Below are 12,601 nucleotides of genomic sequence, written 5' to 3'. Positions count from 1 at the left end.
ATTATGAGTGACACACTCCCTTGGACATGAGGGAACCACACACATGAAAGGTCCTAGGTGCTTCACTACCAACATGAGAAAGGTCACGTGGTAGTGCACACTTTTATTTTCCAGAGATCACAAAGGTCTGAGGTGGGCTACAGCTGAGAACATAAAAACCCTATTCCTCTACGGTTCAAACATGGTTATTCCTCCAGAATAACAGTCTGTCCTTGATGTTTGTCTTGGAGAAAAGTGGCTTCTTCTTTTCTGAACTTCTTCACACCAGCCTAGCATCCAAAAGGCCTTGCCTCACTGTGCAGAAATACATCTACCTGCTAGTTTTTATGAGCAAGCTCTGCACTGGTGGCAATCAGATCCTCTGGCACTGGCTTTACTATCTTCATGACGCTTTCTTCACAGCAATTAAACGTCTCTACTTGAAGTTCTTGATGATGTAATGAATGTTTGATTTGGTTGCAGTCCTACTGTAGTCTTATTCTAGCCTCTGAAGCCATTCTGATGTAAAGCAACGATGACAGCACATGTTTTGAAAGTAATCATGGTTAATGAGCCCATTCAGCTCTTATAATTCAATCACAGTAACATAATGATACCAGTTGCTCTTTTCTTCTTAACATTTTTTTCCTGAGCTAACCAGATATCATTAACATGACACTAACTGGTTATTTTACAACAGTGCAAATGAGGTTTTTGTGATTAGATTAAGTTTCACTAATTTTGCAGGTGATTGTATTTAATGTGATCAGTCTTCAAAAGATTTTTGTTAGTCTCTGCTTTTGGCTGCAACGGAACATCATCCATTGCAGGAAATCCAAGCAAATCATTTAGGTTTAGAGAGCTGAGTTGCTAAAGGATACAGTTCCAGGAGCCTTTAAAGGCAAAACTGGCCCCAAGCAGCCTGTAATTCCAGAGAAAGTGCACATATTGGTGAAAGGCATAGATATTAGATGAAGGCTAAGAAATATGATGTCAAAATGGCCACAAACTTTTGCAAAGCAAGCAGATTAGCAGAAATCACATAGGACACTAAAATAACTATAAAGCAGCATAAAAAGTCATTATGGCATTTTTAAAAACAATAAAATATTAACTGACAATAACTGGCTGTTGTGTCAAGAGCTGAAGTCAATGTAAAACAGAATAGTTAGAACCTAACTGTTGGAATAATTGAATATAGATTTATCTTATATTTTCTCCTATTCTTTAACTTGACTATTTGATCTCATAACCTTTCATGATGTTTGTGTGAGTAAAGGATGTGATGAGTTTGTCTGCAGGCAAAGGTCATAAAATGGAGCTGAGCTTGCGAGAAAGGAAGCAGTCCAGTTGAGGAGGTCATAAAGAGGGGCTGATTGCACTGAACAAAATGGCAGAGCTGACCCTGCAAGATGAAAGAGGACTGTTGGAAATGTGTTGTTAATGGATAAAGCTGTTTTATGACTTGTTTATGATGCAGCTGTTGTTTTCCCCCATCCTTTAGAGAACAATGTTTTTGTAAATAGGGACCCCCAAAGATAATAAAAGAGAGGATTCGGACAGATGCTGTTCAGAGCGGTGCGAGATCTGTAACTGAGCACATCTGACCGTTCTCCTCGCAAAGCGAGTAAAAAACTAATACTTTGTCACTCTTTTCTTTTTGTGTTGTTATAAGTATTGTTAGGTTGGTTAAACCTGACATTAATTTGGTCCTTCGAGCCGGATTCCAACTACGCCTGATGATTCCAGCGGGTCGGTAGACTCCAGGAAAAGACCGTGCGCACGGCTGTCTTCAACAGGGAGACACACAGACCCTTTCTGGGACTGGATTTCGGCCCGCCTGCTGGGATCTGATGGCTGACGGAACTCTGAGAGAGAGGAGAGGACAAAGTGGTGAGTTGAATCTGGATTTAAAACAAAAGTGTGACGAATGACTGGGGGTCATTGCGTGAAGTAAACAAACCCTGTGAATCCTAGGCACTAACAGGTTAACAGCAGTGCGCCGGAGTCCTGCTTAAAGTATAAGTATTAAGAAAGTAATACTAAAATTCCGTGTTTCCAGAACGGCGGAGTCCGCGTTTAAGTATTTTAAAGAAAAATACTAAGAAAATTCCGCGTTTAAATGTGTGAATGTGAGAAATTAATGGAGGATTTAAACCACTAGGTTTTACCTCATACCAAAAACAGTGGGATTGTACGTGACTAACTTTTGTGGAAGCAAAGGCAAGAATTCTCCACTCGGAAGAGTTGAAGTGAGAATTACCACAAACGGAGATTTTTCTGTCACCCTACTGAAGAGAAAAATCAAGTATTTAGAATACCCTAGGTATTTATATGCTGGACCAAATTTAAATAAAAGAAATGGGAAAAGGGTGATTTAAATACACTAAAATGAATAATAATGTAAAGATTGGAAATTTATGGAAGCACAGGATCAAATAAAAATATTAAAATTAAAATATTAGATAAATGGATAACCACATATCATTATGATGGTCGTTTAAACTCTAAAAAATTTGGTGATCTATAGGATGCAATAATTAAAAGTACATTAAAGTAAACGTGATTTAAGAAAAATGGACAAAGAAGGTTATGAGGATGTAGATTGTTGCTTAAAAGTAACTAAAAAGAGAGAGATGTGATGCAGGAGACAAGAATGGACGTTTTTGTGGAAAGCAGAAAAGGTCAGAGGGCTATGAAGTAATTTTTGATAGACTTGCAAAGTGGAACAGCAGGACAGAAGAAGGGGAGTAAAAAGAGTAGGTGGAAAGTTTTTGTTTTGTACCAAAGATCTGATGAGGTTCGACAGGATTGGATGGACTAATATGAGTCCCTTTGGTGAATAAATCCATCTCCACCATGGCTGTACCTCATGTATGTTTTATTTGTGTTTATTTTTTATTATTATTGTTTTGAGACGCTGAAGGCTGTTGATACAGCGTGTCACGGAGGTTCATGGTTTTTTTCTGTGTAACCTTAGAAAATATTTGACTCTTTTTAATAGCCAGAGTGAAACAAAAAGAGGAATAACCTTTTGAAGAATATAGGATTAGACTGACAAAAGTGTTTAAAATACATAGTGGTCTACAAGAAGATGAAGACGAGCAAGGAGCTTATCGACAGCAGTTAAAAAAATGCACTACGTGCTGGTTCCAGGGACGCAATTAATACCTGGGTAGGAGACATTTTATAGGGTTCCCCACAGCAAATCTAGAAGACTATGTTAATCATGCCCTCCATGCAGAAAATGTTATGAAGGATAAAAAAAAAAAAAAAAGGGAAATAAATAATTAAATAGGCAACACCTTTTTTCAGCAAGAAGAAGAAGAAGAGCAGATTTATTATTAAAACAACAGAGGAAGAGAAAAATTTAGAGGCAGAGGACAAAAAACCGCAGGGGTCAGAGAGGAGTGAGCGGAGGAAATTACAGACAAATACACATCAGGGTGTTGATGTTAAAAAGGAGTAGGACCACCTTATTACCACTATTAACTGGATGTTCTGAATAAGCCACCCCTAGACGTAGGGACAGCTTTACTAACAGAAGGAAGAAATGTTATTACTCAACTATAAGATCAGATGACACCAGATGATCTACATATTACCATGAGGTATAAAAATACTCCTGGACCAGATAAAATTTATGAAGACGTATTAAATAAAGTAACCCCTATAAAAGTCATGGTAACTTATGTTTATACAGATTGGAAGAGTACGTCAGTTGCTGAAGTAGTGTTAGAGGAAGACACTAGGAAGCTCTGCAACATGTGGTCACCTCCACAAATATCTTTATTCAAGGATAAAGAACTCAAGTGGCAGGATGGGAAGAATAGTGCAGAGGGGAAAAGATGCCACAGACTGGTTTGTAACAATAATGAATACAGAACCTAGTGCATCCACAGGATTAATTAGAAAATTATTATTTTGGACAGTGACAGTGCAGGAAGGGATACATTTACATACAAAACAACAATGAGAATTATTCCTTACTGAACAGGAGGAACAGTTTTTGAATGAAGTCCCTGATAAATTATGGTCAACAGACCCTACTGATGTGGGTTTAGTAAAGGAGCAGTACCTGTTCAGATTAGAGCAAAAACAGAATATAAGCCCACAGTAAAACAATACCCTTTGAAATATGATGCTTGTGAAGGAATAAAACCAGTAATAAAGGATTTAATAACTGCAGGGGTGATAATAAAATGTGAGGATTCACCAGGTAACACCCCCATTTTTCCAGTTAAAAAACAAGCTCCATCAACAGGGAAGATAGGCAGTTCTGGTTTGCATTTACCTTTGAGGGACAAAGATATACTTATACCAGACTACCTCAAGCCTACTGTGAAAGTCCAACTATATACTCTCAGGTAATGAGTGCAAGTATGGCCAAGTTTGACACTCCAGGAGGTAGTCAGGGTTGATTATATGTTGATGATGTGCTACTAGCCTCTCCTGATGAGGAGATTTGTAAAAATGACACAATAGCATTATTAAAACATTTAGCAGAAGAGGGACAGAAAGTCAGTAAAAAGAAACTTCAGTTGTGTAAAAATGAGGTTAAATACCTAGGCCACAATCTTAGCGCAGGGGGACGCACAATTGTAGAAGAAAGAAAGACTGCAATATTACAAGTTCTAAAACCAGTAACAAAAAAAAAAAAGCAAATAATGTCCTTCCTTGGACTAACTAATTATTGTAGAAACTGGGTGCCAAATTATGCAGAAATAGTAGCTCCATTAAACAAACTAATGTATGAGGAAGAGCTGAAAATGACGTCTAACTGAAGATGGAGTGTAGAAGCTGAAGAAGCATTTACCAACATAAAACAAGTTCTAGTTTCCAGTACTGCTTTAGCATTACCAGATTATAGTAAACTGTTTGTTCAGATGGTAGATTGTAAGGGACATTTTATGACTTCAGTTCTGGTTCAACAACATGGAGATAAAATGAAAATAATAGCCTATTTCTTTTCAAAACTAGATAGTGTTGCGTGTGTGCAACCATATTATGTGAGAGCTGTAATTGCAGCCTAAAATGACAGTTGCAGTGCTGCAATAGTGTTGTTTAACCTTTTAACCTTAAGAGTTTCCCATGCAGTTTCAGCATTAATACTGCAGAATAAAAAAAAAAAAGAAGAAAGAAAAAATTAGAAGTGATTTGCAGGATCACGAAATAGTTTATGTGAATGATTTCTCTAAAAAGATGAGAGGGAGAAGACACAAACAGAATATGCATTGGTGACAATGGATATAGTGTTAGAAAAGATGCAACTACAAAGCTCACTACAGGAGATAGAAATGTGGAAAAAACATGGAGCTGCATTAAAAGATGAAAACTATATTTGACCAGATAGTAAACCTGTCCTACCAAAGAACCTATAAATGGAAGCAATATTTGAGCCATCGTGTTACATAATGTCTCAACAGGGGGGAATAGTAGGACAGATATATTAATATTATATAACATATTGATTAAATTCTAAATTCTTATTAAAAAAATTTTTTGTAAAACATGTTTAGCATGTGTAAAACATTATCCACAAGGGAATTTAAGACAACGAAGGGGACAATTTTCAAAACTAAGATACCCTTTTCAAACAATTCATATGGATTTTATTGAGTTAAACCACAGTGACGGGAAAAAGTTTTGTTTAGTCATTATAGATGCATTTTCTAAACGGATAGAACTATTTCCAACTAAACATTACAAGCACCTCAGGGCTAACACCCTATGAAATGTTATTTGGAAGACCATACAGATACCACAGTTCAAAAATAAGTGGGAGTTAGATGAAGAAGCTAACCTAGTTGATTATATGAGGAGTATGTTAGAAAAGCAACAGAAATAAATTTAAGCTAATGAGGAATGTTCTATTTCCCAGCAGGAAAACTATCTAGTGAAACCAGGAGACTGGGTGTTAATAAGGAGTGTAAAGAAGAAACATTGGTATTCACCTACATGGGAGGATCCATATTAGTTATTTTGAACCACTGCAAGGGCAGTAAAATAGCTGAGAGATCAACCTGGATTCACCTTACACATTGTAAAAAGATCATTTCGGTTGAAAGCTCCGTCAGGGGAAGTGATTTACAGACTGATAATAGGGTGGACCCAGACATTTAGAGTCTGGAGAGATCCGAAAGTCAGTGAAGACAATTAAGACACTGGAACCATTTAAAGGAGTAACAATTTCAGCCAAAATAATTTTTAGATGGATGAGCAATGCTTTCCGTTGCTGGGCATTTATATTTTTCCTCATATTGATTTTTTATTTTTCTGGTATTTCTGGGAACCAGTCAAGATGAATCAGGATGTAACAACACCTGTTATGAGTTAAATGAAACAAGTAGCGCTAAATCAAGGAAGACAAGATAACATAACTATGTGCACTAAACAAACTTCTTATACTTATGGCATTCAAGTGTGCGTGAAATCTAAAACCATAGCTGTGGTGCTGATCCCACTCGTTAGTTTGACCAAACGAGGAAGGAAAGGGCAGGATTATAGAAGTTATAAATGGTACTTAACTAATGACAGAAGAGACACCTCATGGTCCATGATGGTAGCTGATGAAGGAAATAATTGGACACCAGAGTGGTGCACCACTGCTTATGCTAGTTATTAAAAGAAGTTGTTTAAGCTCCATAAAACTGATAATGCAATCCAGGTAACAAAGCGAAGAGAGTGAAAATTATGTTAGGAAAGATAACCACAGATGACTAAGTTCCAGGTTATTACAGGAGTATCAGGAACAAATAATAACTGATTATTGATGGTAGAGCAAGGGCTAACATGACTAAAAGAGATTATGTTGTGTGTATGGGTTCCAGGTTTTTGTTACAAATAATTCCAGCTGTGATACCACAACTCTGTGTGATGGAAGTAATGAATCAAACTTATCCTAATGAAATGTGTCAGCACAAGGATTCTGTTTTTCCTGTAATTAGAGCAGATAAGGATAAATCAGTTTTCCATAAGCGGGTCACCACTGGAAACTATACCTGTATAAATATGACAGAGAGAGGCAATAAATTGGGAAATCTCATTGCAGTATGATGTACTACAATTGTAAAAGTAAATAAGTGTTTTAAACCAGTCTCTAGAGGAGATATTTGGTGGTGGTTGTTTGATTGATTACCTTCAAAAGTAACAGGACTCTGTGCTTAATTACTTTATGGTTATATCCTATGTTAGTAGATGAAGTAACAGATGGACTATCTAGTGTTAAATCCACATGATTGGTGTGATAGAAAGTGCAGAGAAGCAGCTTGGCAGACTGAGGGAGACTCTACATACATAGATGCTATAGATGAATATAAATTAACTGATCAAGTAGCTGCAAGATTTGAATCAAGTATCTGTTGGTGGTGTACGTTGAACAGAAATGTAGACAGGATCAATTATATCCATTACAATGTTAAAAAAACTAGGAAATTGGACATAAAAGCGGGTTTGAACTGTCCATGACCAATTGGCTTCAACTTCCCTGATGGCATTCCAGAAAATAATTGCTTTGGACATGTTGTTAGCTGAAAAAGGAGAAGTTTGTGCTATTTTTGGAGAAAAATGTTGCACATTTATACCTAACAACACTGCGGCTGATGGCAGCCAAATGAAAGCCAAAGAAGGTTTGAGATCTCTAAATAGCTAAATGAAGGAGCATTCTGGAGTAGACACCTCGATGTGGGACTCCTGGCTGGATATGTTTGGGAAGTATAAAATTTTAGTATAATCAGTAATAATTTCCTTTGCAGTGTTTGCTGCAATTTTGACATTGTGTGGATGTTGTTGAATTCCCTGCTTTTGTACTCTGTTAACCGTCTTATCACTACAGCTATTTCTCCTATGGAAAACAGAGTTACACAACTCTATCCGTTATTTAAACATCAGGATGATGAAGATGACGAGGATGTGACTGACCACTTTTCTGACCTGTACGCAGATCCATTTCTATATGATTCTGTGATTTAAATGTCAGTAAGAACCTCTGAGTATAATTGTCTTTGTACTCATGAAAATAATCTTACAGTTAAAAAAAAATCTGACAGAAGTGGCTGTTAAGTGATATGAGAATATGAGCAGATATAAGATATACAGGGGGGAAATGTTGGAATAATTGAATATAGATTTATCTTATATTTTCTCCTATTCTTTAACTTGACTATTTGATCTCATAACCTTTCATGATGTTTGTGTGAGTAAAGGATGTGATGAGTTGTCTGCAGGCAAAGGTCATAAAATGGAGCTGAGCTTGCGAGAAAGGAAGCAGTCCAGTTGAGGAGGTCATAAAGAGGGGCTGATTGCACTGAACAAAAGGGCAGAGCTGACCCTGCAAGATGAAAGAGGACTGTTGGAAATGTGTTGTTAATGGATAAAGCTGTTTTATGACTTGTTTATGATGCAGCTGTTGTTTTCCCCCATCCTTTAGAGAACAATGTTTTTGTAAATAGGGACCCCCAAAGATAATAAAAGAGAGGATTCGGACAGATGCTGTTCAGAGCGGTGCGAGATCTGTAACTGAGCACATCTGACCGTTCTCCTCGCAAAGCGAGTAAAAAACTAATACTTTGTCACTCTTTTCTTTTTGTGTTGTTATAAGTATTGTTAGGTTGGTTAAACCTGACACTAACTAATTTGTATTGAGCATTAAAATTAATTAATTTAATGCACATATCTTTATTAACAAATTTTGGCATGTACATTTTAAAATTTGGTTGGAATCTAATATATATATTTTAGTGTTTCGGTTGTTAAATCTAAAATGCATACAAAAATTAAAACACCATTTGTTTGACTTTAACCATTTTTTTGGTTAAAGTCAGAAATGCATCTACCTGCTGGTATTTATGAGCATTGTCACTGCATTATATGTTTGTGGATTCCTTTAAAGTTAGGGGAAACATATCTAAAGAAAGACATTGCCTTCTGAAGTCATTATGAGGAAACTTTATGTTTGTCGTTTGAAACTCCTGAGGACCAACTCGCTCATTGTTTACACAAAGCACATTGGTCAAGGTTTTAAGCAACAGCAAAGCATCTAAAACTTCTGGTTTGGTTTTATTGTATCAATCATTTGGCAAATATAAATCTTAGGTAATAAGGCAAACAAAGATCACGTGTGGGGTTCCTCAAGGCTCCATTCTTGAACCAATTTTATTCAAAATCTTTATGCTTCTCCAGCTCAGATAATAGAATATGTTGGGACCACAGAGCCATGGGTTTTCAACACTAAAACTCCGGTACATACTTTCCTGGAACCTTTCAAAATAAAGTGCATTAACCTTCTTCCAGCACAGCCAGGAAAGGGGGTAACTGCGGACTTCCTGTGGCGCCAATACCCAAATAAAAGCCCCACCTTTCCACAAGTCTTTCTCTTCCATACGGCCTCCCAGAGGGACCGGTCAGGAGGGAACAAAGTGCGCTGAATGTCTTTTGCTGGCAAAAAGACATAAATTCAACTGGATCCAAGGACTGATCATTTGCAAAAGTTAAGTAGAATGAAATACTGTCTGTGTATCCGGTATTTTCATTCATGAACGGGGAAATTAAGGTGTAAGAGTTGCTTACATTTTCTCTTCGAGGCCCCACAGAAGCAAACGGTGTTCAAGAGAAGCCGGTGGAGAAGCTGTTTTGACAAGCCGAGTCTGGAGGAAAGACGACGGCCGCAACCGTGTTTACGGTAACGAACAGCTGGTCACCTTCTGATTGGGAGAAACTGAGGAAGTTAGCGGGAAGCTAACCTTTGTTCACAGAACAAACGCACCTTCGGATCGGAAGAAACTGAAGAAGTTAGCGGGAAGTTAACTCTTTGTTCACGACGGATATCTTCTTCAAACTTCGCCCTTGGACAACATTCAGAGGTTGGGTTTTGGGCAGATTAACAGAATGGTTTAGGATGAAATGATCTAAACGTTCTCATGTTATGAAGTTTGTTTTGTGGAACTCGGCTATCTTGGTGCTAGCATGCTACCTGTAGCACCCAGGCCGGTTCGTGTTCTTTGTATGTTTTAAAGCTAAGATAAACTTTATTTAAAGGGTGGTTTTAACTAGAACATTGCTCATAACGCGCCGTCAGCGCTTGTGCATTTTAACCCTGATATTTTAAAGGTATGTGTTGATTCTGGCGCTAAGCTATCTCTAGCTTAGCACTTAACTAGCTTCTTTGTTAGCCCAACGGCCAGCCGGTAAGAACACGTGTGCTAGCATTAAGGCTAGTCAACAGAAAGGTTGTTAGTTTTCAAGCTAGTGAATAATAGTCCCTGAACATCATTTGCTAGATTTGAAAACTAAGTAAACACCATTAAGCCCCATTTCTCCAGAAAGATTTGGCTCTTTTCCAAAATACTCAATAATATTTCTTCAAATATTATTTTAATAAATGAAGGCAGCTAATTAGACACCGTTGAGAATTAGTCATCCAGGAGGTTGGTTTTATTCAGCAGATCATTATTTAAAACATTATTTTATTAAAATAATATTTAATCTGATCTTGCATTGTGAAGGGTTGTCTAAAGGTTTGCTGATTATTTTCTAAGTTAGTTCCAAAACTAACTTAACTTAACTTCCAGATTCTTCAAGATAATCCTTGGTTCTCAAACATAAACATTGCATGGTAATGTTGCATCACTCTTTTTGGTCATGATTTCTAATAATCTTTAATCAACTTGTTTATATTGTACATAGTCCATTAGTCTTTAGTATTCTTTAATTCTGCTTGGTAGTTTAGTTGGATTGTTTTAGCATAGTAAAGAGTTTGTTGATTGAAATATGTTTGACTTTGAGTTGACTTATTTTTGTTAATAAATTCTTGTATTTTAAGAAATTGTGTGAATTCATTCCATGTGTGTGCAGAGTTTATGCTGTTCAATAATGCCAGAGCTCGTCTCACACCTTTCTATTTTTGTCCTAATACCATCGCCTTAATGGGGCTGGTATTCACAGGACAACCCTTAACAGACCGGACTATTATTTGGTAAAATATTAATATTAAAATATTAATATTAAATAATATTCTCAGATTCATATTTACAACAAATACTAGAACACTTCTTACTGTACTTATGGTAATGACACACATATTTCAATTCTGTAATCAAATGATCAGAGCCCCATGTGGTCACTGAGTCAGTGTGTTCTTAATATCAATGATAGAAAGGTTTTGAACATTTCCCAACTTAATATAGAAAAGATAAGTCATTGTTCTAAAAATTTATACACCCATGTAGTATTACTGATTTAGCACCTTAACATCTTAAAAACAACCAGAACACAGGACAACTGGTGCATTCTTTTATTTTCAGGAGGTTAGATTATTGTGATGGTAAATGTGGAGGTTTGCTCTAAGAAACCAATAAGGCAGCTCATCAACAATGCTGCTGCCACAGTCCTGACCAACACCAGGGAAATGGATCAGAACACACCAGTATAGAAACCACTGCACTTTTTCCTTGTTTGCAAAAGGACATATTTTAAATGTTTTTGTTCTATAAGGCAGCATTGGAAACAAATAGATTTTAGAGTTGTTGGTCAGGAATTAACCATGTAGACCCATCAAGTTATCTGAAACCTGCTCACTCAGTGTTTCTAGAACCAGACCTACTGGCACCAAAGGGGAGATAATTGATAACCTAAGATGTACAGAAACTGTTGACTCTACTAAATCAGGACTAAAAACATGATTGTTTACTGCATCTTTGCAAATGATCAAAGGTCATCAGTTCATTTTATCATGTGTTTGAAATTAGCATTTTAATATTTCTTCCTTTTAAATGGATACTTAAATGTCAACATTAATGCATTTCTTATAATATAATTGTATTTACTTCTGTTTCTTTATATTCCTGTAAAGTACTTTGATTTACCTTGTGTGTGAATGGTGCTGTGTAGCAGACTGGCTTGTTGTCTATGTGCCATCCTGTTTAGAAGAACAGGAAACCTCAGCTGCTGCCTCACAGGCTCTCATATTGTCATGTTATGTCATCTTAAATGTGATTGTGTTTTTCAACAGGATATAGGCCTAACACTGTACAAAAAAGCAATCTCACACCTATGCAGTTAAAACCAGGTATTCACACACACTGTATAAAAAGAAATGTGGTCCTTACTGTCTGACAGTAAAGCAGAGTAAAACTTTTCTGTTTCAAGTTTTTTTAAACTTACCATAATCATGTCTGAATAATGATCGAATATGGAGAAAGAGAAGTTATTTGGACAAATATTTTTTACTTTCTAAAAATTCTGAAGTTTACATGCATTCTAAACTGTTTGACTTATGTCAGATGTTTTGGGTATCTTTCACAAAGGTTAGATGACATCACACTGATGTCACTAAGTGCAGTTTGCTTGCACACACCTTTTCAGCTCTGCCCACAAATTCCTGTCCTGTTGTCCTTAAGCCACTTTGTAACTAATTTGGCGATATGCATAGACTTCTATTTGGATAACCTATTTGTGTCTAAGATTTAACTTCCTGGCTGTTGTCTTGTGATGAAGCTGCCATATTTCCACATGATGTTTTTTTCTGAAGATGCCATCTACTTTGTGAAGTGCACCAGACCAGTCCCTCCCACAGCAAAGCACCCCCACAACATGATGGTGCCGCCCCTGTGCTTCACAATTGGGA

Source organism: Girardinichthys multiradiatus, chromosome 14 (genome assembly GCF_021462225.1).
Source record: "Girardinichthys multiradiatus isolate DD_20200921_A chromosome 14, DD_fGirMul_XY1, whole genome shotgun sequence".
NCBI lineage: Eukaryota > Metazoa > Chordata > Actinopteri > Cyprinodontiformes > Goodeidae > Girardinichthys > Girardinichthys multiradiatus.
This window is presented reverse-complemented; position numbering follows the sequence as displayed.